Source organism: Condylura cristata, unplaced genomic scaffold (genome assembly GCF_000260355.1).
Source record: "Condylura cristata isolate star-nosed mole 26May11 unplaced genomic scaffold, ConCri1.0 scaffold00027, whole genome shotgun sequence".
Lineage (NCBI taxonomy): Eukaryota > Metazoa > Chordata > Mammalia > Eulipotyphla > Talpidae > Condylura > Condylura cristata.
In genome coordinates, this window is record NW_004567128.1 from 29,373,036 (window position 1) to 29,389,363 (window position 16,328).

The window sequence follows — 16,328 nt, forward strand, 5'->3', positions numbered from 1 at the left end:
CATGTACTGTAAATTGTTTCACAGGTTGGGGGGGGTGGAAATCACAGTCTCAATTTTTGCATATTTTGATCCCTGCAACAACAGGCTGAACCATGGTAGGAGCTCCAAATCCTCCGGATGCCTGGCTTTAGAGGTTTTTAAAAATGTTTTCAGCCTAAGGCAAAGAAGAGCCTTGCAAATAAACAAATATGTAGCTCATCTGGATACAACTTACTCAAAGACAAAAGTAAGGAAGATTTAATTGGTGCTTTCTGTGATTTAGCCTTTAAAAGTATCTGTCTCTTTCTACTCATGGTTTCAAATGCCTCTTCTAATGTGGGTATGGTGAGCTTATATTATCTCCGCACATGTATTTGGGGAGCTGGGGAGATGGTGACCTTACTGCCTAGCTGACCAGATGTGGTAACCACCTGAAGTGGATAGAACTTAAGTGTATATTCACTAACAGGTCCTGTGAGGATGAAGTGGTTAGATAATAACGAGCACATATGTGAGTTATGGTTCTTATATTTTTCTTAAACTTATGAAATGCTGTTGACAAGAATCATGATGTTGGTAGACAGGAATTGATGCTAGAACCAGTTGGCTCTTGTTTCTTGCAACGATAGTGGTCTAGGGAAGATGAAATTCATTAATTCACTTGCATGGGAATGTGGCAATGAAAGAGAAGCATGTGGTGTGTATATGTGTGTTTTGCCCTCTTTGCACACACATGTGTGTTTTGTCCTCTTTGCCACGCTGGTGGCAGGTAAGAGTAAGATAATGGGTTCAGGTTATGAGACCTAGGAGGTGGGATGGGCTGGGGTTAGCATTAAGGGACAGACTTGTGGGAGACTGCTCCACCCCAAAAGTTTTGGATAGTCTTGCTTCCTCTGAGCAGAGGACTACCTCTTGCTGAGTCAAATTTGCCTCACATGGTGGTAGGGGTGATCTATAGAGAAAAGGGAGGGAGATCTGTGATTGCTTAACTAATCTGTTAAGGAAGAGACTATGTTGTGGGTCTTGGTTTCAGAGAGATTACTGTCAAGATTGCAAAGCTAAAAAGCCATGTCAATTGGCATAAGAGGGTCACCAGGTACAAGCTCCCTGGACTAATAATAAGATGAATTACTAGCAGTACTGAGTCTTTAGTAAGTAGGAAGCAGTGGGTTAAATTATGGTCCTTAAGTCATCTCATTTGACCCCACCAACTCTAAAAGATGGGTGCCATAAACAATCCTTATTTTATAGCTGGAGAAACTGAGGTTTTGAGATTTACTAATTTCCTTATAGATTAGTAAGTGTCAGGGCTAAATGTTGCTTGAAGTTTCACAGGACATGGAAGACCAGCTATTTATTCACTGAAAGTAAAAAATAAGAGTTAAGTTACTAGACTTACTATAGTTATAACCAATTTACAAAAGAAGGCTGGACTGGGGGAGACTGATGTGGCCAATCACAACCATTCAATTTGGGTTTGTTTTTAATGTTAAATGTTGAAGTAATTAAGGTATACTACCTCTTTAGTTGACAAGGCACTTACCACTGGTAAGGTCTTAAAGATTCTCCCTTGACTCTGGAGACAACCCAGAGGTAGCAAGGTAGCTACTAGTGGCTTTTTTCCAGATGAGAACACTGACTCCAACAGGCGAGGTGAGTGCCTTGCGCCAGGTGTGGCAAGCTAGCTCGGGCCTCCTAACTGCTAGCTCGGGCCTCCTAACTTCCATTTCGGTGTTATCTGACATCATTTTAATTAGTAGTCTGTATTTCAAAGTCTAATTTCGTCTTCTTGACCTTTTTCCACTGCCCTGCACTATGACTACTGGGAAAGAAGCCTGGCAAAATCAAATTGGCCATCAGCAGGTAGCCTCATGGTTAATGAAGGTAATACCAAGCTGGGCCCAAAGAGAAATCTTCTCTGACCACTATGGCTTCTTGTAATGAAAAGGTAACATGGCCAGCAATGACTGGACAAAAATATTCTACAAATCTTACTAGGAAAGGTTGAGTGCTGCAGAACTGTTACCTCCCTCTCCCAGCGGCCACTTCCCACAGCTTGTTCCGATGCTTTACCGTAAGACCTGCTGCCAGCTGCCCTTTACATAATTTTGTACCTTCATTTATTTCCCCTTTGAAACGCCATCAGACCTGCATCCTTTTCAATTTGTCCCTGCAGAAAAACACTTGGTAAAACTGCCCCCACCCCCAGCCAGACCATGTTTAAGGGATTAAGACCACTCAGCTCCTAAATGGCTACTAACTACAGTAATCAAATTCTAACACCCACTGACCATGGCTTAGAGCAAGGATGACTGTTACCATCTGGATTTTCTGCTGTTCAGCTTTTGAGAGCCTATCCAGAAGCAGCCACCAGAAAAGTATAAATGCATGAAGGAGAAGGAAAATGAGAGAGGGGAAGGAAGCGATCAATGCTATTATAGTGCTAGTTGACAGGCATGGGAGGGGGCAGAGGAAAAGGAGTAGAAAATAAGTCAGATTGGTAAATCAATGAAACTGGGGGAAAAATAAGTGCACACAAATTATATATATATATGTGTGTATATATATATGCTTATTAAAACTGGAGGGATATACATAAAAATGTTAAAAGTGGCTATTTATGGATACTAGAAATATGGGTAATGCTTATTTTCTGCTACATTTTAAAATGCATTTTCAAATTTTATGAAATAAATATGGACTACTTGTGAATTTTCTTGTTAATTTTAAAGGAAAACATCATACGAATAGGATGATGTTGTTACAGTGCAGGGTGAGTGGGAGTGCTGGTAAACACGAACTGGGAGGTGACAAAACGGTGCTTATTTTCCCAACAGGGCCATTTAGGATACCAACTGGTCCTAAAGCCACCTCTGAGCTACCATTTCAGTTGCGAGATTGTGCCGGATCAATGCGTATAGCTCTGTGTTCGAAGTGGCTGGGGGAGAAAGGCAGTACTGGGGAAATGGAAGAGTTTAATCAGTTTAGATGTGGAGGACAGCTAGCCCCAAATCACACAAAAAATAAACACTAAGCAAAACTGTCATCAGGAAAGGGGAGGGGACTTTCTTTTAATGAGAAACAGAGTCTCAAAATCTAGCACTGCTTAAGAAAGGGAAAGAGCCGGCGAAGGAAGGGGAGAGTCGGATGTGGAACAGACTCGCTAATAGCAATACATACACACCATAATCAACAGGCATGGAAATATGCACATACAGGTAGCTCTCCCCGGCCTTCACATCCCTCAACACATGATAAAAAGCAGTGTACTCACAGATGTAGGTCTGATATACACTGCTTTTCTGAAATGTTCGCTATGGGAAGACATCTTGCTAGGCACCCTGTGTATGTTAGTACCGTCACAGCATGACTGCAAGGTTAAGTGTTCTCAGCCTCATATTCCAGATAAAGTGCTGAAGCTCAGAATGATCACTGGCTTCTCCAAGATCACACACTGTTACAGAGAGGAATGACTCTGAACCCAAGTCTGTGTGACTCCAAAGTGCAGTCACATTTCTATTCATTATGTTGTATACACTACTTCTCTCTCCTGAAAAGTGAGGGTTGAGAGCTTCAAAACCACAGGAGCTCTAAAAGATGCAATTTGTGAGTTTTCACAGAAACATGTGTACTTGGGTGCCCTATGGGTGGCATCTGGGAGAGGTTCAGTGAGCTTAATGCAGCCATGAGCTGGTTTGGGTCCTGAGTTCCATGGAATTTGGGCTCCAGCAGCGACTTATGTGGACTAGTTGAGTCAGAGTTGCCATCTCCTTGTAGAATCTGCAGATGACAATGTTAAGATGAAGACAATGCTTCATCAAGGGAAGACCAAGATAAAACTATTAATATTGGGCCTCCCTGGTGGCACAGGGGTTAAAGTCTCAGTGCTATCAAGCTATCTCCAGCTACTGCGCATGAGTTCGATCCCTGACTAGGGAGCTGACCCTCATGGTGCAGCAGACCTCTCCTGTCTCTCCTGCTGCTCCCCTCAGCAGTGTACTTCGTCAATCTGCCTGTTCTGCTCCCCACTCTGTCTCTGGTGAAGCCTCTCACCCCCCATACCTCTGGCTTACACTGCAGTTCTTGTATGCATAAATACATCTTTTAAAACACAAAAACCATTAATACTGCTTAGGTCTGTTGTCATAAAGTAGCCTCCCACCAAATTAAAGGCTGTGGGGATAAGCTCTGAGCCCAGAAATAGATATAATTTCAAAACTGAGCAGGTCAGAAAGGCAAGCCTCAGCATAAAACTCTTGGTAATTTACATATATGTATCATAGTTGAATTATGTGGGATAGGCCGAGTCTAGAGTGCACAACTTACTCATAACATTCACCTGGTGAATGTTTACAAAGTGAAGCTGGATGGAGGAAACACACACAAGGGGAGGATAATGAGAAAGGGGGTTTTCAAATGTTCAGGGATCCACTTCCTGCCAATTAGCAACTAAAAGTCAGTTGCTGTTGTAGGAAACACATGAAGATTCTTTTATATCCAAGTACATATATTTAGGCAAAGGGCAATTCACTAGATTTAAAAGTGTGAGTTTTGGAGTCAGGTAAATCTGGACTGGGAGCTCTGCCTCTCATTTAGATGTATGGGTCCCTGAGCAAGTAATTCATCTTACAAAGGTCAGAATTTTTATCTGCAAAACATATAATGACATTCAACTCTTAATAAAGAAAAAGAGAATGTACGAACTTGCCTAGTTCAAGTAGATATTCAATGCATATTTCTTCTTTCCTTCTGTAGCTATAGTGGGAAAATTTTTGACCTCTAAATTGGATCACACGGCTTACCAAGTGTGAGTCTACTTGTGGGTGTAATGGGGTATGGGAAGCTCAATTTGAAATCAGTGTTTTCCCCCAGATTTGGGAGCATAGTTTACATACCAATACCTATGCCCACTGGGCCTTTACCTCCAGAATTCAGAACACTTATTATTTTTGTGGATTAAACTCCCTTTCCTTCCCAAGAGTAGCAGGAGGAATCACTGGAAACGGAAATAGAGACTATAAATGGAAAACAAAATTCAAGTCTAGAAGAATTTGTGCCTGCTGTCCCCATAAAGATAATCATAGTGCTAGGACTTAGGAACTCTGCACACAAAAGCAGAGGCTAAAACATCAGGAGGGCTTCTAATGATAGGAATGAATATTTAAGTAAGTTAAGAAAAGTGTTTTATTCAAGCCTGGAAGAGAAACCAGTGTAAGAACAAGTGGTTATTAGGATAGGGTTAGTTGAACCCAACTGTCTGCTTCTCTTTAAACTTAGCACACAGACATTTCAAATCTAATCCACTCTATATTAAACAAGCACTTTTTGAAGACCAAAAGGATGGCTAAGTTAAAAACATCCTCTTCCACTGTATTTTATTACACACAACTCTGGGAAACATGGTTTCAAGAACTGATATAATCTTCCATCACTAAAGTACCACCATTTACTAGATGACATTTTATTCTACGGCTAGTATATCCTGATTGCTAGCCAATTATCTAGTAGTAAAGCAACAGCTTTAAGAGATCTAGCTTTGCAAACTCAAATCTAGTTAAAGGTATCACACAACATTTTTTTCCATGTAAGAAATAACTAAGAGCAAGGTTTTATCATCCTAAATATGTCATAAGTGCTATGACTTTACAGAATTCAGAAATCTACAACTATATGTGTAATAGCTCCTGTCATGTACTTATCCTTAAGCAAAAATTACAACCCTTTCTTATTCTTCTTTGTCATACATGGATGCTGATTCTCAAGGGAAGTATAAATGTACAGTTATACAATGAAAACTGGCAAATGAATCTTCTGGCTTTGTAAAGTGTGTTGCTCATAAATACTTAAGAAAATTGGAATGAACTTCACTGTCAACAAGTCCATCTCTTTGACCATGGTCATCTAGGATGAAGTACATACTTAAGCTATACCCTCCAAATGGCTGCTCTTCTCTGCCTTAAAAGTTTTTTCTCCTCTTCTCCTCATTCTACCTGGCTCTCAAGCCTACCAAGAGCAGCTGAAGATCTGCTTTACTGACATGAGATCAGTGGGAAACCAAGCACACTTTCGATACAGATAAGCCAGCATAGAGTAGGTAGAGATTTCCCTTGCTGGTGAACTCTTTCTGATTACTGCGGGCAAATGAGATCTCTTCCCTTATAGCTGAAAACCTGTGGCCTCCCTAATGGACACAACTTCCATCTTAACATTCCCTGCTTATGGGGCTTTATTTTTATTTTTTTTTTCACTTCAAAGCTCTTTATAATTTAGAGACTTGGTGAAACTCTTTTCAGGCTCATGACATGCTGAACTATTTTTTTATTTATTATTGAATGAAATTTTATTGATTCACAAGACAATAAAAATTTGGGGGGCACATCTTCACCTCTATGTGTATATAAATTCACCTACCACCACCAAAGTTCTAACATCATCTCCACTATCAGGTAGACACCCTTTGCCTTTCCCTCCCACTCACCTTCCCTTCCTCTCTGGTAACCATAATACTTCCATAGAGTTTAGTTTTGTTTGTTCATTTGCCTTAGTTATGTCCACATGTGAGAGAAACAAACTGATGACTGGCTGTCACTTTCTGACTTATTTAACTTAGCATAGTCACCTCAAGGCCCTTTTATGTTGTAACGAAAGACAAGATTTCATTTTTGTTAATAGCTGAAGAGTATTTTGTTTATATACATATATATGATTACAACAAACTAACTCATATATATATATACATATATATAATCACAATTTCTCTTTTTTAAAGATTTATTTGTTTATTTGTTTATTTATGCATACAGAACTGGGATACAAGCCAGAAGTGCAGGGGCACTGAGAGGATTCACCAGAGACAGAGACGGTGGGGAGCAGAACAGGCAGATGGACGAAGTACACTGCTGAGGGGAGCAGCAGGCAGGTCAGGAAAGGGCTGCCATGCCATGTGGATCTCTTCTGGGGCTGGGGATCGAACTCTCATTGAAACAACTGCGCTAGCTTGTAGTGCTGCATCCTAAGGCCGGAAGGGCCTTAATCACGATTTCTTTATCCACACTAAACTATTCTTACCAGGAGTAGCAACTTACAATGGAAAACACGAAATGCAAACCTCACAAACTTTGAGTTACATCTGGAATAAAACAGTCTTTCTGACCCCAAAATGTATAAAGTACATACATATACCATGTCCTTATTCAAGGACTGCTTTGGGATGCCTGTGGTCTACCTCAGTTTCTGAATTAAGTCCCACATGTAGATGTCCTTCAAATAGCATGTTCAGAGGCAAGAGGGCATGTTGATTAGTGGATTGAAACTAGGGTGATATATGGTTGTCTGAATGAAAGAAGGTGGGTCTCTGGAGTGAGTAGATAGGACAATCAAAGTGAGAAATGGTAGTTAAAGGAAAGTTGTCAGTGTAGGGATTCCACAAAAGCATAATTCAGTGTGTAAAACTGTTTACTATGTGGGAAAAGTGTCAAGTACACATTTTCCATGAAGTTTAAAATATTTTATACACTTTGTCTGATTTATTCTTTCAACAGCCCACAAAGGTAATAAGGAACCAAGCTACATCCTTTGTAACTCAGGGCCTCAACAGGCACAATTAGAGACTGCTTGTTCTTCTTCAAGTTTAAAGTGCTGTAAAATGTCATACTTTCCTCAATAGCATCTATATCTAAGAACATCAAAGTGTGTTACAGATCATATTTATTGTTATTATTGTCATTTTTCTTCAGGTGTGTGGATAAATTAACCAAGTTGTATAAACCTTTTAGTAAATTAATATAAATAGAATAATATTACTTTGCTGGGTCAAATGCTTTCTGGGTCTTAGTGATACAATTCAATAAGAATCTTGAAAAAGTCCATTGATTGTGTTCTTTATTCTCTTGAGTTCTGAAATCTAATGTAAGATCCAGTCCCAAAAATAGCCTTCTTGAATAAAAGTGTTTAATTAATGTCCTTAAAGTAAATGTCACAATGTTACTTCTCCACATAATAAACAGCCTAGAGTAACTAGGAGCTAAGAAGCATGTGAAATACACATTTTTCAAGTCCAAGACAGGGATCCTGCCTTAACTTGGTACTTTGCTTGAGTCTAAGATGTAATATCACCTGGTTTTTGAATAGAATATGAAGCCATTGATGTTTATTATAACCATTTAAGTGAAAGCATAACATATATTCTAAAAACCAAATATAAATGTATTTTCATTAGTCATGTCACAACTGCTGCTACTTAGTATCACAAAATCTGAAGCAAACAACTCTGTTAAGTTTTCTCATTACAATTTAATGCTGAATTGTAAAACTGCAGTGAACTGTTTAGGTGCCTCCCATTTCCACCATCACATCCCTATGCCAGAGAATTCATGTACTTTTATATCAGAGGCTAAACTTTTCATATAGATTGTGTTGTGCTTAGGCAAAAAAAAAAAAGATACAGGGAAATATTCTTAATGCATAGGAATGTTTTAATTCATAAGACTTGGGTGAGATGGCAGCAGAGTAAAGACGCAGCCTTGCATGCCTATGCTGCAACAGAACAGGGCCAATGACCCTGGAAGGTAAGGCTGAATGCGACAGTGTGCAGTGGGGGAACAATATGCATAGGAAAGGGCCCTAGCCCTCACCTCAGCCACCACCATTCTGGGAACCTGGCCACCAGCCCTGCTGCTCCCAGCTGCTGGCCACCAGGGTGGGAGGCTGGCTACTAGCCAGCAGCTGCAAGGGTGAGAACCAGACTGGTTCCAGCATCCAGTCATGGGAATCCAGATTCCAGTTACCCATTGAGGGTCACCTGCCCCTAGGCACTGCCAGTAATAATTGGACAGTCCTTAGCATCAATTACCAGTTGTGGGAGCCCAGCCCACAACTGCAACAGCCTGACCAACACTGGCAACCATTACCAGTCCTGCAGCTCAGCCTCCAGCCACCAACAGCAAAAACTGGAACCCCACTCCCACCCCCCTGCATTCATTATTAACCATGGAGGCCAGCCTCCAGCTGCCAGCCATGTCAGTAAAAGTTGGGCACTCCTAGCCTCCAACCGCCACCCATGTCAGTAAAAGTTGGGCACTCCCAGCCTCCAGCCACCAGCCACCAGCCACCAGCCATGTCAGTAAAAGTTGGGCACTCCCAGCCTCCAGCTGCAAGCCATGGCAGTTTGCTGTTCCACTCTCCTGCCACCAGCCAAAAAGTTCCACGTTCATCTGACAGCTGTGTGAGCTAGAACTGGGCAGTTCCTGGGCTCCAGCCAACACTGTGAGAGCTACCTCCCCCTCATCCCTACCTCTAGTTACCGACTTCAGGAGCCCAGCTGCTAGCTTTGTGGACAAGAGCCAGATTTCTCCCAGCCCCCAGCTGCCAGCTGCTAGAGTCCACCTGCCAGCTGCCAGCCTCTAGCTTTGTAAGTTAGAATGGGGTTCTTTCCAACCACCAGCTACCAGATGCAGAAGCCTGGCCTCCAGCTGGGAGGACCCCGCCCCTTCTGGCCTCCAGCCACCAGTTGTGGGAGCCTGGCAACCAGCTATGCAGCAAATGACAGGGCCTAGGTTCCTACTGGTTACAGGTTTTGGAATAGCATACTTGAGGGACACAGGTCTGAAAGACAGGCCTGTAGATTGCAATGCGATTGGTTGTCTGAAACACAGACTTCAACAGGCTGGACACAGAAGAGTTTCATACTAATTTGAACAGAAGTGAGTGGAGAAAGAAACTTGGGTGTTGTGCTCTGAAGTAGAGGGAAATAGTAGCAGCTCTGTTGGCCCAGCTAGGGGGAACTTATGGAGGAAGGAGAGGAGTTTGATAAAAATCACACATCCTTGAAGAAAGGGAAAGGTTTGTAAAAGAGTTGTGGTGCTATCCACGGGCTGGATACCTGGTAGACATAGTAGCAGGTCAAGCTTTCTGATCTACACTTCCTCTTCCCACCTCCTGGGAGAGTGCTTACTTTGCCAGGAGTATTGAGAATACAAGGACTGTGGGTCTCTCATCCCAAATCCCAGAAAGGAAGGCTATAGGGTATACCTGAAATAAGAACCACCCCTATCTTCACTCATCCATGCTACTGTGTGGGCCCTTATGAACTCTCCTACCCTGCTGACTCAGTAACTACAGAATAGATCCCAATGCATACAAAAGGTAACAAAGGTAACAAAATAAAATCCAATAAATCCATAGCACCACCTGCAGGAAAAGTAAGATAGTTTAACTCCATGGGCTACTGGTGAAGATATTTAAAATAGTAATAAAATTAGAGAGAAGTTGCATCAGACACCTCAGAAATTCAGATAAACATCGTTATGCCAACAAATTAGAAAATTTGGAAGAAATGGCAAATTATTAGAGGCATATAACCTTCCAAGACTGAATCAGGAAGAAATCAAAAGTCCGAACAGTTCATTTATAAGCAAGTAAATTGAAAGAGAAATAAAAAATCTCCCCCCAAAACAAAAGTGACTGGTGAATTCTACCAAACCCTTAAAAAGGTAAAAATAATTACCTTTCTGAAATTCTTCCCCCAGACTGAGGAAGTTGGATTGCTCCCCAACATAACCTATGAAGTCAACATTACTCTGTTACCAAGAGACAATGCTATCACAAAGAAGGATAACTATGGACTAACACCCCTGATGAATGCGGATTCAAATGTCCTCAAAAAAATCCTAGCAAACTAAATTTAACATTACATTAATAGGATCATACATCAAATGGGATTTATCGCTGAGATGGTTCAACAGTTACAAATCAATCAATGTAATTCACCATATTAACAAAAGAAAAAAGTTGTATGACCATATTAATAGATGCAGTGGAGGCATTTGATAAGATACAACACATATAATTAAAAACTCTTAATAAAATAGGGTTAGAAGGAACATACCTCAACATAATAAAGTTCATATATGATAAACTCACCTACCATCATGTTCAATGGTGAGAAACTAAAAGTATTTCTTCTAAGATCAGGTATACAACAGGACTCTCCACTCTCACCATTGCTATTCAACACAGTATTGGAGATCTTAGTTAGAATATTTAGGCAAGATAAAAGAAATCCAAATTGGAAAAGAAGTAGTGAAACTGTGATTAGATGACGTCATTATATATGTAGAAAACATTGAAGGCTAGTAAAAAACTGTTCAAATCAATAAATTTACTGTATGGCAAGCTAAAAAATCAATGTACAAAAGTTTGTTGTATTCCTATATCAAGTAATGAATTCAAAAAGAAATCAAGAAAACAATCCCATTTACATTAGCTTCAAAAAATATTAAATACCTAGGAATAAACTTAACCCAAGAAGGTCAAAGACCTATTTGATGAAAAGTCCAAGCTATTGCTAAAAGAAATGAGCAGACATAAGGAAATGGAAAGGTAGTCCATGCTTATGAATTAGAATAATTAACACAGTCAAAATGTCAATTTCACCAAGTGCAAGCCTTATCAAAATTCCAATTAGCTTCCACAAAGAAATAAAAACAAATGTTGCTGAAATTTATATGGAACCACAAAAGGTCTCAGAGAGCCAATGCAGTTTTGACAAAAGAGGAGGGCAATGGAGATATTACATTTCTAGCCTTCAAGCTATATTACAAGGCCATAGTAATCAAAATAGTATGGTATGGGAATAAAAACAGACACAGAGACTAGTGGAATATAACTGAGAACTCAAAAATAAAGCCACATTTATATGGACAATTAATCTATAATAAAGAAGCCAAGAGTATGCAGTAGATAACGGAAAGTCTCTTCAACAAACTGTTGTGAAAACTGGACAGCCACATGTAGGAAAATGAAATATACCACTCTCTCTGCTATATATATATATATAAAACTCAAAATGGACTGAGGAATTGAGTATAAGACCAGAATCCACTAAATACACAGGGAAAAACACATAGACAGAACACTCCATAGTACAGGCTTCAGGGATGACTTTGGGACTCAACTCCAATGCAAAGAAAATAAAATCAAAAAAGAACAAATGAGACTACCTTAAACTAAAAAGCTCTGCACAGCAAATAAGACTATCAGTAAAACAAAGACACCTTACTAAATGGGAGAAAATGTTTGCATGTCATACATCCAACAAGGGACTAATATCCAAGATTTACAAAGAAACTCATATAACTCCATAAAAATGATAATAAAAAAAATGTGTAGAGGTGCTAAACAGACACATCTCCAAAGATGATATACAAATGGCCTACAGGCAAGTGGAAAAAATGTTCAACATCACTTACCATGACAGAAATGTAAATCAAAATAACAACGAGGTAACATTTCACTCCAGTGAGAATGGCACATATCAAAAAACCCAGAACCAATAAATGTTGGTAAAGGTGTGAAGGAAAAGTAATCTTTGTACACAGTTGTTGGGAATGTAGACTTCTCCAGCCCCTATGAAATACAGCATAGAGGTTCCTAGAAGTGCTATAAATAGATGTTATGCTCCAGTAATTCCACTCCTTGGCATTTATCCAAAGAATGTATAAACACTAATTTGAAGTGATATATGCAGTGTTATGTACAATGCAGCACTGTTTACAATAGCCAAGTTATGAAAAGAACCTAAGTGCCCAACGACTTATGACTGAATTAAGAGTACATGGTATATATACACGATGGATACTATTCAGTTATAAAAACAATGAACTTCTGTCATTTTCAACACCATGAATGGGATTGGAGGCAACTGTGCTCATATGAGTAATGAGGAGGGGAAAAAAATGAAAGGACTGACAGAACTAAACCAAAACACAGTCCAGAGGTGACTGCAGAATTGAGGCTACTAAAGGAGGAGAATGGGAAAATGGGGTGGGAACAAAATGTGGAGGGGGCCCAGTGCTATATTAAAAAGGGATATGTGGGCCCTCCCTGGCGCAGCAGGTTAAAGCACAGCACTAATAAACTAAAGCCACTTCAGCATGAGTTCAATCCCTGCCCCAGAGGTGACCCACATGGCACAGCAGACCTCTCCTGACCCACCTGCTGCGCCCCTCAGCATTGTATTCCATCAGTTGGCCTGTTCTGCTCCCCACACTGTCTCTGGTGGATCCTCTTACCGCCCTGCACTTCTGGTCTGTACCCTAGTTCTGTCTGCATAAATAAATAAATAAATCTTTTTTAAAAAAAGGTATATGGGGTAGGTGGGCTGTGATGATTTACATTTGAGGCGGTGTTTGCCTATTCCTCCGAATCATATAGATGATGTAAAACAACAATTACCTCAAATAAATATATTATCTATAAAATTAATTATGCCTTGCATATAAAATAATATATAAAACATCCAAAAATCTTATTTTTTATTATTTAGACAGAGTATGCACCTTTCTAAATTTGAAATAAGTATAGATTCACAAGAAAATGCAAAGAAATGTATAGGAAGTTTCTGTGAACCATTCTCCCATTCCCCCCAAATGTTAACATCTCATGTAACTATAATACAGTATCAAACAAAGGAGATTGAAATTGGTGCAATTCAGGGATCTTATTCAGAGTTCACCAATTATACATACACTCCTGTGTGTGTGTGTTTGTATGTGTGTGTAGCTCTAGGCGATTTTATCACGTGCAGCTTTGGGCAAGTGGTAAACATTATGACAATCAGGATAGTGACACTGTAATAGTACTATGTGAACGGAACCATCACAATTGTGAACCGAACCATCATAAGTATCATCCCTGGAACTACTCCCTCTGCTCTGCTCCCCACCTAATCATAAATCCACAAATCTCTGATTCATCTCCATACTTTGTTATTTTACAACGTGTTACATAAGTGGAATCATTCACTATGTATCCCTTTGAGATTGGCTTTTTATCTCGGGATAATTTATTTGAGGCCCATCAAAATCCTTTTATTGATGAGTAGTTTTCATGGTGGGCACGTACGATTTGTTTATCTTTAGAACATTTGGGTGGTTTCCAGTATTGGGGTAATATAGATAAAACTGCTATGGACATGTTCCTGGGTGCCATGGGTGAAAATCAGTCTTCATTTCTTTGGAATATATGCCCAAGGGTGCAATTGCTGAGTTGCATGTTAAGTCTAATTTTAGTTGTAAAAGAAACTACCGAACTCTTCTACAGAGTGTCTATTCCAGCTTACATTTCCATCAGCAATGTATGAATGATCCACTTTCTCCACATCCTCTCTAGCATTTGTTCCTGTCAGTACATATACACATGTATGAAAAATAAATAGATCTCCAGTCACCTGGGTGGAAATGCAGAAGTTGTTTGTGTGGTATTTCCACACACTGGAAGAAAATTTAGGCATCAGGCAGGGTTATGTTCTTTTTTTTTTTTTTTTTTTTTTTTGTAATTGTACTTTTAAACCTCAACTCTAACCTCCTTTCTTTTCTATCACATCCCCAGCAATTCCATCTTAAAGACTCTAGCCTCAATAATTTCCCTAAGATCCCAAATGGCTGATCTGAAGTCAGGCTATTTGACCTAGAGCAGTGTTGCTTTGAATTGGTCCTTCTTGTAATCATCCTGGTCTGCTGAGGGACATCTGGAGGTAGGAAATACATTCTAACCAAACTGCTCTATTAATTCTCCTGAGAATGCCCCTCATAGGACTTGACTAAAACATGTAATGTTAGACTCCTACACAGAAACACTAGCTCCCATGGGTAGGAAGAGAAGCTCACATCCACCAGCAGGGGCACGTCCATATGAAGATATGTAAGTATACAGCAAGTCACAAATTGACTCAATCATGCACCGAGGGGGTGAGGTGGGAGGTGGTGAACTTCAAAATAGACTCTCCTATTCTTCCTAGGGTCTGTGAATTCTGCATAGCTAACAAGGATTCATAATGAGCACTGGATGACCAACATCCCTTAATAGTGGTGACTCAGGAGATCAGGCGCCTGCCATGAGTCACTGTGGAAGGTGCCCCAACAGGGAATCAAGCTATCCCGAAATAGTTAAGGGCTCCATTCTGCGCTTCCACCTGGAACTCCCCCTGCAGGATTCCCTTGAAACAATGGTTTTCACTGCCTCTGAGGGGCTGTGGGGAAGTTGGGGGGGGAGGTGCCTCTGTATCTACCCTATTATAGTGAACTGAGCAATATCTTTACCTATAGTGAGACTTCCAGCCCTTTACCCTCAAGCAGGGGCAGAGTAAAGTGAAGGTCACTGTTGTCAGCCCATAGCCTGTCCACATAGGGTAACCACACTCAACTTCCTTCTTTGTTGAGATCACCACTACACTGCTGCTGCTGGGCAGGAAAGCCACCCTGCAGAGTGCAAGCAACATAATAAACCACATGATAACACTCAAACCCAAAATCTCTGTGCCCCTGATAATGGCAGCACAGTACAGGCAGGTGGGAGCCAGGAGAAGGAGCAGCATCTGAGATACTACTCACTGGGAGCTTCCTCTTCACTGTCACTCCTTCCACTCTTCCTCAAGCAGGAGCTGAGAAATGCCTAACAAAAGGTGATGAAATACCCAAACGCCCCACCAAATGACATTCCACAAAAGAAGTGTCTGCTGCAGTGGGAACCTTGAAAATAGCTGAGACAGAGTTCAACTGTGATAGGGCTAAAAGACCCCTGAGAAAGATGGCTGACTACTTCTTGGTTGGTTGTTTTTTCTCCTCTACCCCAGAGTTTAAAAGCCCCATGCCAAAGGATGGCTATACTATGTTACCTCTGAGCAAAGAATGGAATGCAGCGGGTCACGCACACACACCCCAGTACCTGGCTTCATAGAGGGAAAAGCCAGGAATGGAACATTCTGACCTGAAGATCAGAACCAGCTTACAAGTATCCCAGTGCTTCAGTCTACACCACTGAAGTGATGCCTGCCCTTGCTAAGATGCATAGAATATCGAGTGATAGAACGATTACTACCATGAGGTGACCTCTCATGCCTGACCTATCCAGTGACACCACATTAACCTCTCCCATAAAACTCCTCTTGGGCCAAGTATCCAGGATTGACTTTAGCCTAGAAAGCATATCTAAGTTTCTGTGCTGAATACACTAAATAATTAGTGTGGGGGCAATCTCTTCCATGCTCTACACACAAAGGCTATCTTTGAAGCCATCCTTATCTATTACTCAAGCCATGTAGTTATCCTACCTCTACAACTGAGATTAAGATTTGCCTCAATACATAAAACGAGATTCTGCCTCTGACATTTTTGGAGTAAAATGGCCTGCATATGACGCTCTCATTTTCTAGAAGTCCAAGGCCAAGTCATGCTGTGTTTCAGAGTATCTGGGAAGTTTCTCTTTATCCACTTGACTTCTGATGACCTCATCTCATCTTATACCGGTTGCTGAGCTTCCAGCTTCCATTTATAATCCCCACAGTGCCAACT

General features: G+C 40.6%; 1 protein-coding gene across 1 annotated transcript in view; it reads right to left on the bottom strand.

The window, feature by feature from the left end:
- The window catches only part of DGKK (diacylglycerol kinase, kappa), a 142,041-nt gene that overhangs the window by 104,268 nt on the left and 21,445 nt on the right, over positions 1-16,328 (bottom strand). The window lies entirely within an intron of this gene.